General features: G+C 44.1%; 1 long non-coding RNA gene across 7 annotated transcripts in view; it reads left to right on the top strand.

The window, feature by feature from the left end:
- Positions 1-10,450: 10,450 nt before the first annotated feature.
- The window catches only part of LOC134730727 (uncharacterized), a 35,039-nt gene continuing 30,880 nt past the window's right edge, over positions 10,451-14,609 (top strand). For 3 of the 7 annotated variants that reach the window (XR_010112681.1, XR_010112682.1, XR_010112679.1), the window contains exons 1-2: positions 10,451-10,530; positions 11,679-11,782. This is a non-coding gene — a long non-coding RNA (uncharacterized LOC134730727). The remainder of the gene's footprint in view (positions 10,531-11,678; positions 11,783-14,609) is intronic. The other 4 variants (XR_010112680.1, XR_010112677.1, XR_010112676.1 and 1 more) reach the window with 4 other exon arrangements.

Here is a 14,609-nt window from a genome sequence, read left to right as displayed (position 1 = left end):
GTAATCCCAGCACTTTGGAAAGCCAAGGCAGGTGGATCACCTGAGGTCAGGAGCTTGAGATCAGCTTGGCCAACGTGGCAAAACCCCATCTATACTAAAAATACAAAAATTAGCTGGGTGTGGTAACACAACACACTTACGGACTCTTAACACACCCTTCTTACATGAAGGGAGCAGCAGAGCAGAGGGCGACAAGAGCACCAAGGCCAGGTGGAGCCACAGCCAATGTGGGCCCATCTCACTCCGCAGGGAGAAGCAACTGCACTGTGCACAGAGTACAATCTGGCAGAAGGGAAACGCCGTCTTAAAGAGCTTCAGATGCAGCAACCTTGAAGAAGGGCTGTGCCAGAAAGTCCACCAGATGAGGCCGTAAACCTATCAAAGGGCATCAGACACTCTGTGCACAGGGTACACAAAACAATGCCTCCCACATTCTGTGACTTCCTGCGTGTGCCACTTGGACCACCACACTCCCTACCTGCACCATCTTACCTGGACAGACTAAATCTCAGCCACCTCATGACTAGGATATTAACATGGCTTCCAGTTCTATAAATTCCTCCCCCTTAAGAATGCATGTCTGTAATATCAGAAATGATGAAAACTGGACTTGTGAGCGGCTTTGTAGTAGGGATTACAGGTCCAGAATAGAATAGGTTCAGTAACATATTTAAGATATTTAAGGGAAAAAATATAAGCCAAAGATTTAACATCTAAATAGTGACTATCAAGGGTAAAAGTCACACATATTTTTTATGAGTACACACAAACACAGGAAGTATGGTGACCAGGAGCTGAGGGATGACCCACTAAAGAATAAGCTCCGGAAACCAAAATGACTAGAGGCAGATGCAAAGGTGAGCTGCAGGGTGGTCTGTATTTATCTGTGGAGCTGCTGGCACATGACAGTGATAAAAGTGCAGCATGCCATGGTTACCAGCTTGGACAATGCAGACAAAGAAGAACCACCAGAGAAGTGGTAGGGGCGGGCAGAAGATGTGCAGGGGCCAACTGGGACTGGGGTGTCCATCAGCTAACTGCAGTATCAGGTACTATGGGGAGCCAACCAAAGAAACTAAGTGTTTGCTATAAAGGCATTAGGATAAAAGTGGGGAAAAAAAGGGAGGAAGAAAGCCCTCTTAAATACCAAAAGGGTAAAAGCAAATAAAATAGAACAAGGTGATTCCCTGTTATCTGTGATGTAAAAAATGGACTTGGCTCACCTATTAAACGGAAAACAGTCTTGGATTGGCTCACAAAGCAAAATGAAACACCATACTGCATATAAGATATACAGCTATAAAAGGCTGGGAAAATATAGAGAGAATTTATAGGACTCAGAAAAAAAGTGACTGTCACAGGAAACTTTATAGCATTAAATACCTATATCAATACAAATTTAAATAATAAAAATAAATTATTTAAACATATAACTGAAAAAGCCAGAAAAAGAATAAGTGAACCAAAAGAAAGGAGTGAATTATTACAAATAAAAGCAGATATTATTAAGTAGAAAAAGAATAGAACTAAGAAGTAAATCCGAAAGCTGGCTCTCAAGAGAAAATAATCAACCAAAACAAACCACTAGGTATCTGATTAGAAAAAAAAAAAAATAAGAAAGTTACAAGTGCTAACAGAAGAAAATTTAAACATTGTAAAAGATAAGGAAAAGAAAGGGATAGAGAGAAAAATGTGTAGATTAAAAGAGACTTTAAAAACATATCAAATTTTAAGAATAAAACAACACTAAACTATAGTGTCTAGGGATATACACTTGGTGATAAAACTATAAAGATTAGGGAAATGATTACCATAAGAGTTTGGGAAGTGGTTATTTTTGGGGAGAGGAAGTAGGTTATAATAGAAATGGGACATGTGGTGGGCGCTTCTGGGATGATTGATAAAGTCCTATTCCTTGACCTGGGTGTGGTTACAAGGATGTTTCCTTTATAAAAATGAAGAAAAACATTAAAAAATCATTACAGGCAACTTTATAAAACTCTTTGCAGTAAGTTAGAAGTAGATGAAACGTTTTTTAAAAATATTAAATTTAATGCTATTCCAATACAAAATCAAGTTTTTTTCTTAGAGCTAAACAAGTTAATTATAAAATGCATTTAAGAACAAGAAGAAACTATCCTAAAATTCATATGGAATGAAAAGAGAGCCCAAATAGCCAAAGCAATCCTAAGCAAAAAGAACAAAGCCAGAGGCATCACACTACTCAACTTCAAACTATACTATACAGCCCCAGTAACCAAAACAGCTTCTGTTCCGGTACAAAAACAGACTCATAGACCAATGAACAGAACAGAAAACTCAGAAATAAAGCAACACACCTACAACCATCCAATCTTTGACAAGGCCAGCAAAAGCAGCAGTGGAAAAAGACCATCCTATTCAATATATGGTGTTGGAATAACTGGCTAGCCACAAACAGAAGACTGAAGCCAGACCCCTACCTTTCACCATATACAAAAATTAACTCAAAATATATTAAAGATTTCAATGTAAGACCTCAAACTGTAAGATCTTGGAAGATGACCTAGGAAATACTCTTCTTGACGTTGGCCTTGGCAAAGAATTTTTGGCTAAGTTCCCAAAAACAATTGCAACAAAACAAAATTGGCAAGTAGAATTTAACTAAATGAAAGAGCTTCTGCACAGCAAGAGAAATGTTTGACAGAGAATACAGACAACCTACGGAATGAGAGAAACTATTTGCAAACTATGCATCTGACAAAGGCCTAATATCCAGAATCTACAGGGAACTTATGCAAAAAACGTTCACTTTCTGTCTGTGTTCACGTCACCAAGAGAATAGAAAGGAAAAGGGAAGAATGCAAAAGTCAAAGACACGTCACCCTCCTTGAGACAGCCCTCCAGTCCAGGCCAAATCTCAGCCTGCCCTTGGTCTGCTGTGGTTGGGCCTGCACCCAAGCCATGAGCACACGCAGCAATTGTGGCAGCAGAAGCTTCCTCTGGGCTCAGACTCAGGCTGATGCTGCATCAGGACCTGCCGCGGTCTCGGCTGGGCTTCCTGGGACTCGGTGGTTGTGGGCTGACTGTAAAGCATGGAATGACTCTTAGAAACTGGGCGTCATTCTTTGTGGTTTTCCAAGCTTGGTCTCTGATGATACTCCAGGTCTTAGGAGACATGCTGAATATTTATTATGCTTACATTCAAGCAACATGAACCCTTAAGGTTGATGTAGCTCCCCGTCTTTTTTTCCCAGAAGGAGGAGCACTGAAGGAACATTTTTCCAGTATGGATTCTTTCCAGCTCCGAGAAGCTGGAGGCACACGGATCCCTCGGCCGGCTCCCATCTATGGATGTGCTGTAGTCACAAGGACTGTGACTAAGGCTCAGTCCCTGAGGAGTGCCTTGGCATGGGCTGCTTTAGGCTGTAAACACCCAGTTTTATCCACTTTATGTGAAGAAAGCCAACAAGGGGCATGGAGTGAGTTCCGCAGGTTTTAGCGGCTGCGGCGGCTGGTGCTCAGTGGGGATGATGGAGGGAAGGCGCCTCCCTCTGTGGGCCCCGAGGTCTGTGTGGGAATCAGCTCCGCAGCTGTGTCCAGGGGCAGCCGTAGACCACACACGGCAGGCTCACAGCTCTGTTCCATGAGAACTTTATACACAAAAGCAGACAGGCTGGGCTTGGCCTCTGGATTATAATCTGCTGACCCCTGGGTAAGAAATTTTAAATATTTACTTAATTTTGTTCAACAGAAGGGGTGATATACTGAGGAGTGAATAATGGGAAAGATCTGATTCAGCTGTATCAGGAAGGACTGGTGTAAATTCAACTTATTAACTGAATTCACAGTATTCGTGTTTTATGCCTTTAGGGGTTAAAAATGGGTCACACACGAGCAGCATGCACTTCACTGGCATGGCAGGCCACCTCAGTGTTTACATGTGTGGTTCCCATGCTTACCAGGGCTGGAGGCCCCTGTTAGTAGTGAAGTGCATGTGCAGTTCTGGATACTTTTCCTGGCTTTCTCTATTTGTGTGAGCTTGTGCAGTTAGAGGTTTGGGCTGAATTTGGGTAGAAATGGGTGGCTCACAGGCTGCAAAAGTTCTGTGGACCCTTTTTCCCCCAGCTGATTAATGTTGTAAATATTAGAATATTATTACATAAAAGTCTGGATTTTTAGTTTCTTTCACATTGGAATAGCTGCCAACATTGGGCCTGCATTCATCTCTCTAGGGCAACGTCGGCTGCAGCGGAGATGGCTGCTCCCCGGTGGGGTGTGTGCTCGGCCTGCAGCCCCCGCCCTCCGGACTCCATTCGCCTCCGCTCTCAGGTTTGCACCTCGTCATTGTCTTCTAATTTTGCATCCCTGGACTGCGTGACCTACAAGGTTCTCAGCACAACAAGACTATGATTCTGTCTATTGGAACAAAAAGCCAGTGAGGCAAGTGTATCATCCTGTTGATGAATTCACAGCATTAACTCTGGGAGTTCGGGACAGTGTGTATTCTTCCTCCAGACACTCTCTGTTTCTCCTGGATGGAAAGGTTCTGCTACTTGTCCCATGGTCAGGCCCAGCCAATGGAACAGAATGGAACTGACTCTGCCCCTTATTGGCAGAAACTTTAAAAACCGCACAATGTTCCTGCACCCTCCCCTCTGCCATGAGCCTGGCAGTGCTCAGGATGGGAAAATTATCTCACCTGGGCCTGAGGAAACAGGAGCTACCCCCAGCCTGCAGTGGAAGAGAAGCATGGACAAGTGATTAAACTTTGTGTTTTCAAGCCACAGAGGTTTTTTGAAGTTGTTTGCTACCATGCTTTGTCCCTACAAACACAGTCATGGAGAAGGCCAGTGGCAGAGCCTGAGCCGTTCGCGCATCTGTTCACCAGTATCCAGAATAACAACAGATTTTTGAAACATTCCTGAGAAAATTCTGGGAGTTGCATAGCGGCCAGTCTTATTCTCTAAAGTTGTTCCTTCTAAAGGGTGGGATGACTGAAAATTTCAGAAAAGCAAACCACCGCTGAAAGGCAACATTATTTCTGATGGCAGAAGGCGGCCTGAGCAATCTAGATTTTCCACGGTTCACCAACTAGTTTTTAAGGAAATATGGCTGTGAGAGGAATAAAACATGATTCCTACCTTTAAGGAACTCAGAGAAGTGAATTAAAGGAAGTCACAGATCAGACAACCAACGACACAAAGTTTCTAACAGCAAACTGTTCAGGTCGGCAAGTCACTCTTATCCACTGTTTTGCCTTCTAAGGTTTCAGTTACTCTTAGTCCGTCATGGTCCAAAAACATTAAATGAAAAATTCCAGAAATAAACAATACACATGTTTTAAATCGTGTTTCATTCTGAGTAGCGTGATGAAGTCTCATGCCGTCCCACTCAGCCCCACCTGGGGTGTGACTCCTCCCTCTGTCCAGCAGATCCACCCTGTCTAGACTACCTGCATGGCCAGCAGATCCACCCTATCTACACTACCTGATTTTCCAGCAGATCCACCCTGTCTACACTACCTGCCTGGCCAGCAGATCAACCTTGTCTACACTACCTGCTTTTCCAGCAGATCTACCCCGTCTACACTACCTGCCTGGCCAGCATATCCACCCTGTCTACACTACCTGCTTTCCGAGTAGATCTGCCCTGTCTACAATACCTGCCTCTCCAGCAGATCCACCCTGTCTACACTACCTGCCTGGCCAGCAGATCCGCCCTGTCTACACTACCTACCTGACCAGCAGATCCGCCCTGTCTATACTCCCTATCTGGCCAGCAGATCCACGCTATCTACACTACCTGCCTGTACAGCAGATCCACACTGTCTACACTACTTGCTTATCCTGCAGGTCCACCCTGTCTGGCCAGTAGATCCATGCTATCTCCTCTACCTGCCTGCCCAGCAGATCCATCCTCTCTTTACTATCTTCCTGTCCAGCAGATTGACCCTCTCTACTCTACCTGCCTGGACAGCAGATCCACCCTGTCTACACTACCTGCCTGCCCAGCAGATCCACCCTGTCTTCACTACCTGCCTGTCCAGCACATCCGCCCTGTCTACACTACCGGCCTGTCCAGCAGATCCGCCCTTTCTATACTACCTGCCTGGCCCGCACATCCGCCCTGTCTATACTACCGGCCTGTCCAGCAGATCAACTCTGTCTATACTGCCTGCCTGTCCAGCAGATCCATCCTGTCTACACTACCTGCCTACCCAACAGATCCACCCTGTCTACACTACCTGGCTGGCCAGCAGATCCACCCTCTCTATACTACCTTCCTGTCCAGCAGATCCACCCTGTCTCTAATACCTGCCTGTCCAGCAACATTAGTCCTTAAAAAAAGCAAACACACAAAATCAGTGTCTATTTACAACAGCCAAATATTATGACTACGATTTGAAATAAATTTGTAGACTCAAGTAAATAAATTTTAAAACTTAATGAGGATGTAAAAATGACATGAATAAAGCCTGAAAATCATATTATTAGAATGGAGGACATAGTGACATAAAACCTCTGTGACTGTAGACTCAGGGCAACCTAGACTTAAAAGTCCCATGTGGTCTTTTACATGTAAAAAATGAGAATTAGTCTAAAAGTCAATTTTGTCTAAATTTTGATTTTTGGTGAGTGTACAGTCAAAATAGTTGTGAAAAGAAAAAAATTAAGTTGTCAAATTTCATGTAACCTATGTTATTTGGAAATTTAAAATAAGTTATAAATATTTATAACAATGTTAAACAATTTCATAAGTGGACTGAATAAAACATAATATTTTATCATATACAATAGCTCCTGCCTTCCTGAGGAAAACAAAATCAAAGGACGTGAAGGAAGGATTTTGGTTTCACTGCAGAAACATAATAAGACACCGAAGTGTGTGTTTGTGTGTGCGTACATATAATTAAGCTACAGAATATAAAATAGCATCTAATATACATCAAAAATGAGTTTCATAGAAAAATTCATTTTACATATATGTCTATAAAATAATAAAATTTATTCAGCCTCACAATTACTTTGTGAACTGGAAATAACAATGAGTTGTCATTTTATCCAAATCTAAAAAAAAACATACATACAGTATCAAGTTCTGGTTAAAGTAGTAGATGAACTTTACGTGGTACATAAGAGTATCTATACAGTTTGTGGGCTGCATCTTGCTAGAATATATTACATTATAAAATGCACCATTTATTTACTCTGCGATCAAACCCCCAACTTGCCCCAAGTGGAGGAACCCTCAGACATTTGCAGAGGAGTCAGTGTGCTAGTAAGCAGCATTCTTTACAAATCTATGAACATCAAGGTCTCCTTGGAACAGATGCTCTGTGAACAATTTATAAAACTCCCTCCTGTTAGACACTTAGGTTGATTCCATTTTTAAATCAATTACTGAATAAAACACACTCCATCATGTGGATGAAATGCTACCTTAATTTGTCAAAGCTATCATTTTCTAAACTTTTCTTTTTAATTCAAATCATTAATATTTTGTGACCAGATCAATACTGATTCATTGTTTTAAGCTTCAAATGCATTATACAGTTGGGCAGAACACATTTCCTCTCATCAATCTTCTTTTCCAGGATTTGTCAGGTATTCCTGACATTAATTCACTACTAATATGCACAGTTTCTCTAATCATGGTCAAGAAAGATCTGACAGTGCATTGTCCCTAAACGATCCATACTTGCCTCACTGACACCATGTGGCCCACTTCCCATCTATAATCTATGTCTGGGTGTGAAGCCCTTCCCATATGACCCCCCGAATGGAACTTCGCAAGTTCGAATTCACTGGGTCACAGTGTGATAGTGTGAAGATAGGAGGACGTTAAGGGAAGGCTATGGGTGACTTGGGAAATGTGTTAGGCAGGGTCAGAGATGACCACATCCTAAAAACAACACTTAAGGAGGGAGATGACAAAACAATCAATGAATAACATGACTTTTTCCAGTGAAAGTGCCATATCTAATCCTTTTCCATTTTTGTTTTCTGAGCTTCTTTCTTAGGGAAGATCCTTCTTGAGAAGCCCCTGCTGAGTATTAGGAAAATGCATTTCAGGACCTCTCATCAACACATCCTCTTTCTTTACCACAACCACATATATGGGGGTATAACTCAACATGTGTAAAAGACAATCTTCTGCTTTTCACTGAACCTCCAGGAATTCAGGACAATAAACGTCTACATGGAGACCAACAGGTGAGTTTTTCTGCCCCTTCTTTCATAACACCGTTCTTCCCTAGTGAAGTCCACACACATCCTTACATGGCAGCTGTGGGTATATCAACTGGTCTGACCCCTTTTAGTCACAGAGCCTGAAGTCTCTGCTAGTACCTGCTGAGCACAGCTTCATGGGTGAGAATGGGCAAGTCTTTTTCTTTCTCTGGTTCCTGAACTTCCCAGGCTCTCTCACTTCTGGATCCTGAATACCCAAATCCCAAGCTTCCTTCCCAGAACCAACACCTCCTCCTCATTAGAAAGATACCTTTGTTCTGTGCTTACTTTATAAAGTCTTGCTCTTTCCCTATCCACTGCCTTGTGTCACTATGTGTGTGTCTTGGGGCCGGTGGAAAGGTGAACAGAAGCCAGTAGAGAGTAACCAGCACCAGCTTCACAGGAATGGCATGACCTTGATACGATAGCGGCAGTTTTCCCTTAACATCCCTGCCCCCTAAAGATTTCAGATCATATGTCACACTCTCAAGTAACAGCGATTTGTCTTTCACGGTTTTAATCATATTGATTAAAAGCATTTGTCTTCTCCAGAACATCACATTAAGTCATCAAAAAATATAAACCTAAAAAGATGTAATTATTGGAACTGAAAAACATAAAAGGTGAGCTTTGGAAATATCTTTGAGCAATTTATTCATTATGAACACATGTAATCTGTTGGAACAAAGTTCTAGGACAATCCAGGTCATCCTTCAATATTTTCAGAAAACAGCACAAAGAAAACTTGATACTTATACTTAGTTGGAAACTTTATGCCACAGCCATTAAATACAGAGATCATATAAAGGAATAGAGGAAGCTGTTGAATACTAAACTAACTCAAATCATCAATATCCTTACGGAGTGCACACTGAATTAATGTAAAAAGTATTTAGTAAACAAAAAGTATTTTCAATATACAATTAAGACTGAAAAGTATTGAGGCCTCATAAGCTGAACCTGACACAATAAATTTAAAAGGGAAACTAATTTGGAAATCAGAAAACTATCTAAGGAATTTGGGAATTAGGCTTCTGTTGCCCTCTCTGCTACTGACGGTCAAGGCCTCCTCATTGTATTCTGTCCTCCATATCGCTGCTGATTCCCATTTTGTCTATTTCCATTTACCCCACTACTACTTGCTCAGGTCACTCTCCTTCATTGTCAGTGTTTGTTCAAATTCCTCAGACCCATCCACTTCCCATCTAAACTTCCCTCCCCTTTTCCCGCTCGTTGGCTCTACCTCCCTCCTCTCTGTTTTCTCCTCACTCTCCTGCCCCACCTCGACATCCACAGCGAGGCAATGAAGAAGCCCCCGCCAAGGAAGAGCCCACTTCTCAGTGGGACACCGGGAAGGTAAACACCCAACACTCACCGCTAGTGGGAGGCGATTGCGCAGAAGCACGAGGGTTGTTACAGGATCGGGCAGGTCCCCTGCCCCAGTCTCGGACTCAGGGTCCTGTCTGAGGCGGCCACCCCGAAGCGTGGGGTTTGCGGAGACGTAGGGCCTGGCGGAGGGAAGGATGGGGAAGCATCTCAGGGAGGACTGGCGTCTGCCGAATCCCAGGGCTGCCCTGAGGGGCCAAGAGGGGCGAGGGTGGGGACGACGGAAGACAAGCCACATGCCGAATGGGGACCTGACGCGGCGCGCGACAGGATGGGCGGACGGTGAAGAGACCTAGGGAGGAAGGGCCGGACAGGGGCGACCTCAGTGACGGAACCGGACACAGACGCAGATCTGGCAGCTGAGCGACAGGCTCCGGAGCATTTCCGGGCGTCGCGGGACTCCCCGCCGACAGGAGGGCGGTTGCCGAGCCTGTGACATCCGCGGAGACCAGCAGGCCCCGGGTGTGGAGGATGCCGCAGGAAGGGGACTGCGTGGCTGGGTTTGGCCACAAAAAGCGGAGGGCACTCACCCGAGCGGACCTTGGCTCCGGAGAACCCGTTTCCCGGTCAACAAAACACGTCGCGCGAGGGGCGGGGTCCGTACGTGCAGGGAGGGGAGGCAGAGAAAAAGGCGGGGCCGGGCCGGGGCGGGGTCTCGGGCAGGGGCGGGGCGGGGCCGGGCCGGGGCGGGGTCCCGGGCCGGGGCGGGGCGCTTACCGACCTCCCGCCCCCGCTGCGCGCGTTTCTGGCCCTGCTGGTGTCTCCGCCGGTTGAAAGCGCGTGTCTGCGTCGGGTTCCGTTGGAGTGCGTTCGGTGCGCCGTGGGTCCGCGCTGCTTCCACCCAACTTCCTGTTAGGTAAGAGGCGTGTGAGGCTCCTGTGCCGGGGGCGGTGCTGCTCCCGAGTCGGCGCGCGGCGGGGACGCGAGTCCGTAGGTGCTGGCGGGAGCGAGAGTGGGGCGGGGACCCTCGCGAGCCCGCACTCTGCCTCTGGGTAGCAGCCTCTTCGGCCCCACACGGCGTGACGCGCGCTCGGGCTCCGCGTTCGCGTCGAGGCAGAGGCCTAGTAGGGGTCGGGCCCAGGGCTGGAGGGGCCGGGACCGGGCGGGGTGCTGCCCTGGACACCGCGCCGGCAGCTGTTCCGCGCGGGTTCATGTCATTCCTATTTTCAACCTGTCCTGCTCCGCACCTGAGATGATTTCTAAATTCGGTACCTTTGGGACAGGCGTGGATGACATCCCATAATTTACTTCGTTATTAATTTCTAAATGTAATACATACCACTCTCTAAAAGTATTTTTTAATTTGAAATATATTTGTATACATGTACATGTATATTTATTTATTTCTGAATTTTGTCTCCAGTACATATAATGAGGCTTGTAAAGTGGATAGTGTTCAGGACATAGGTGGATTTTGCTTTTAAGTAGTAAAGACTTAATTGGTGACTTACTGGGGCTATTTGATAAGGATTTTTTTTTTTAATGAACATTAAAAACAGTGAAATTGTATTTCCGGATTTCATTAACTTCATTTATATCTTAATTGGTGAAAACTGTAAGTTAATAACTCATTTATATTTCCTTTGGTGATTCTTAAGTTTGTGCTACCAATGATTATTTCCAAAAAAAGGCACACTTCTGGTTTTCCCAGAACTAATGCTAGCTTCTCAATCTTTTGAGTTTACTTGATATTAATGTTTGACCTCAAATCATGTCACATTTTTGAAGAAAACTTTCTCTTAGCCAGTGGAACATAAACCACCCTGGAGTTCATATAGAGGAGGGGTTCAAATGCCTCTGATAGTGTCGTGTTAAAACTCATGGCCAAACGCAAGGTCACATAGCTTTCTTTCCATGTTCTCCTCTAGAATTTGTATAGTGTTGTCATTATAAAATGGGTCTTGTCCTAGACCCCAAGAACAGGTTTTTGGATTTCACATGGGAAAGACCTTTTGGCAAGTCACAGAGTATAGTGAAGTTAAGATAGTTTATTAGCGACTACTCAGCTACATAGCAGGGCGTCCTCAGAAAGCAAGAGGAGGAATGCACCTGTTGTAAACATATAATTTTTTTTTGAGACAGAGTTTCTCTCCTGTCACAATGGCATGATCTCGGCTCACTGCGACCTCTGCTTCCTGGGTTCAAGGATTCTCCTGCCTCAGCCTCCCAAGTAGCTGGGATTACAGGTGCGTGCCAATATACCCGGCTAATTTTTTTGTATTTTTGGTAGAGACTGGGCTTCACCATGTTGGTCAGGCTGGTCTGGAACTCCTGGCCTCAAGTGATCTGCCTGCCTCGGCTTCCCAAAGTGCTGGGATAACAGGCATGAGCCACCCGGCACCCGGGCTTAATGTTTGTTTATATAGGTTATTAAGAATCAGTTTGTGACAGGCTATTAGTATTGTTACTTCTCTTTGTTACTGTCGATTTTAACAACAATTTATGTGTGTACTATTACCTTTAAAGTAAAACTTATTTTTAAACTAAGAATGCTGAGTGGTGTGCTGTGTGGGTGTACTGTGCTGGTGTTCTATGCAGGTGTATTATGCATGTGTGCTGTGAAAGTGTATTGTGGGGGTATATTATGTAGGTGTGCCATGCAGGTGTATTGTACAGGTGTGCTGTATAGGGGTGGTATGCAGGTATATTGTGCAGGTGTGCTGTGTAGGTGTATTATATGGGCATGCAGTACAGGTGTGCAGCATCTGAGCTCCGTCTTCACCTTAATCCTGAACACTCTTTTCACCTCTCACCTGCACTGCAGTGCTGTTTCCTGGATCACACTTTTTTGTTTGTTTGTTTAATTCCTCCAGGAGAATGAGTGTATAGGAAATAAGGATTTCTCTTCACATGTTACTTGACTAACAGTTTCTCTGGTTATAGAATATATTTTGGATTTAAAGCTCTCTCTGAATTTTGAAAACACTGTTTCATTTTCCGCTTGCCTCCTATGTTGTTCTAGAGAAGCTCAATCGCAATCTCGTCCCCCATCCTCAAGCAATACACTTCTTTTTTCTTTATTATCTTGAAGCATTGAGGGTCTTTTCTTCATTTTTGGCTTTCTGAAATTGCAGGACAATATGATGTAGGTTCATTTTTATCTCTGTGCTAGCTCTTTTCATTTGGAAACCTGTGTTGCGTTCTGAATGCTATGGTCTGAAAGTGTACCTTCAAATTCATATGTTCACACTTAATGGCCAAGGTGATAGTATTGAGAGGTGGGGCCTGAAGGACGTGGTTAAGTCACAAGGGCAGAGCCTTCACAGTGGGATCAGTGCCCTTAAGGAAGGGCTGAGGGCCTGGGTTTGCCTTTTTACCTTTTCACCTCCTGCCGCGTGAGGGCCCAGCCACAAGCTACCATCTGGGAAGCAGAGTCCCAACCCTTGCCAGACACTGAGCCCACTGGTGCTTTATCTTGGACTCCCAGCCTCCAGAACTGTGAGAGATAAATTTCTGTTTTTTATAAAGTACTCAGTCTCCTGTATTTTGTTGGAGCAGTACAAATGGAGTAAAACACTAAGACATTTTCTGGAATTCTTTGATTGATAATTTTTTCTTCTCAGTCTTTTATCTTGTCTCTTCCTTGAACACATTATTTCTGGTGTTGAACGTTCCAGACCACTTCTCCAATTTTCTTATACTTTTTTCTCCTATTTTTCACCTTTTAGATCTCTTTTTGTTGTTGATTTACTTTCTGTGAGGTTTACCAACTTTATCTAGTACCAGTTTTATGGAATTTAAAAATTGTTTCAGAGTTTAAGTTCCCAGATCCTCTTTTTTTAACTGTTTATTTTTCATGACTTCCAGTTCTTTAGTGGTGACGTATCTTTTCTCTCTGAAGACAGTATTTACAGTTACTGGAATTCCTTCCTGCTCTCCACCTGTCTTTGGTCTGTTTTCCTTTTCCCGTTTTGATCTCTGTCCTTCATGGTGCATCCTCCTGTTGACTCCTGACCATCTGTTCACATGGGGCTGCTGTGGGGTGACCGGGCCGCGCAGTCTCCCTTGGCAGCTCTCAGCTCTCTGTATCCGTCAGCATTTTCTCTTGGTCTGGTCAGGTTTTCCCAGAGGGGACAGTCCATTCTCCAGCCTGGGACAGAGGTCAGGGACACATGTGCTCCCTCCCTGGGTTGGCTCTTTATATGGTGAGTGGCAACTGGTTTTGGACCTCTCTCTTGCAGGCTGGGTCTGTGGGATGTAATTAGAAAGCAACTTTATTTCTATTCACTTACATTTATTCATTGGAGGAGGAGTTTCTCTTTCCTGGGGTACACGTGGACATGCCTATGACTTTTCTGCTTTGTCTTATGTTTAAAAATGTCCTTCAGTCATTGCAGGTCACAAGCAGGCTATCAGCTCAGTAATTAAAATAATTCGGTTCTTCATAGTGAATGTAATTCTAAATTAGATTTTAAGTTGTAACTCCCTGCTTCAGCAATGGTGATGGGGCCTAGAAACCAGAGCACCTGAGCTCCATCCTACAGGGGGCCATACCGGGATCTTTCCATTTTCAGAGGCTTCTTTCTGACAGTGAAGTGTGATGACAGACTTGGGGGCAGGGCAATGGCTAGCTTCTGAAAGCCGCTGGCACTTTAGTGATAAATTTAAATTAAGTGACGGGTAGTGAGGTGTTTGTCAAGGAAAGTGCCGTCCAAATGCTAAATACTGATTATTTCTGCAGCAGTGACTGCAATACCTCACTCAATCTCTGTCTTTCTTGAAGAAGTCATAAATAAACACGAATCTATGTAGAAGCGGTAAGTCAGAAAAATCTGTGTGTTTCATTACATAAACAGCGGTTTATCATTAATTGACAGGCTTGGATTGGGAGTTGTTAATGAAACTGATGAGATGTTGGACAGATGAGCTCCCTCTTATTTCGAAGAGCTTATCTAGGGCTGAGTCATGGGACCTGATAGCGTCTTGTGGTGCTGTCTTCTTGTAGATATATCCGTGTTTTAGAGGATTTAGTTTTTTTAAATTTCTCTTAGAATGTGAATTTCACAAAAAAGG

Source organism: Pan paniscus, chromosome 6, assembly GCF_029289425.2.
Source record: "Pan paniscus chromosome 6, NHGRI_mPanPan1-v2.0_pri, whole genome shotgun sequence".
NCBI classification, from domain to species: Eukaryota; Metazoa; Chordata; class Mammalia; order Primates; family Hominidae; genus Pan; species Pan paniscus.
This window is presented reverse-complemented; position numbering and strand designations above follow the sequence as displayed.